The sequence below is a fragment of the Poecilia latipinna genome, unplaced genomic scaffold (assembly GCF_001443285.1).
Source record: "Poecilia latipinna isolate Pla-1442-1.1 unplaced genomic scaffold, P_latipinna-1.0 Scaffold2043, whole genome shotgun sequence".
Classification (NCBI taxonomy): Eukaryota; Metazoa; Chordata; class Actinopteri; order Cyprinodontiformes; family Poeciliidae; genus Poecilia; species Poecilia latipinna.
In genome coordinates this window covers 1-684 of record NW_015114659.1, presented here as the reverse complement: position 1 = coordinate 684, position 684 = coordinate 1, and positions in this window count along the sequence as shown.

The window sequence follows — 684 nt, the reverse complement described above, 5'->3', positions numbered from 1 at the left end:
AAAATTAAAAATGGTTCAAAAATAAAATTAACATACAATCAACACTTGAAAATTAAAAATGGTTCAAAAATAATATCAACACTTCAAAGTACAAAATCTCTGGAAAATAAAATATTATGTATGTTGTTTTGAAAAACATTAGAATATAAGCACACGTATCAAATCCTTTCTGGTAAGATCATCTAAGTTCTTCTTAAATCCATGGAAACTCAACAGTTTGCAAGGTAGGTGAGTTAGCTCAGCAGGTTAGCACACCGTGCTGGTAATGCTGAGGTTGTTGGTTCAAACCCCATATGGGGCAATTCATGTCTAAGGTCTTTCAGACAATCAACACTTCAAAATAAATAAGGGTTCAAAAATAAAATCAACACTTCAAAATAAATAAAGGTTCAAAAACACTACAATAAATAAGGTTTCAAAAATAAAATCAACACTTTACAATTAAAAAATGGTTCAAAAATAAAATCAACACTTTACAATAAAAAAATGGTTCAAAAATAAAATCAACAGTTCAAAATGTATAATGGTAACTGTTTCTGTCTGTTCAGTCCATAAACTAAGCCTGGGATACAAATAAATGTATTGAAGATGTCATTACAGAGACAAATGGTTCTACAGAGTCCAGAGCGGCATTCTGGAGGACAGTGACACTAATTTAAGTGAAGTCGCTCAGTCAGTGGTTTT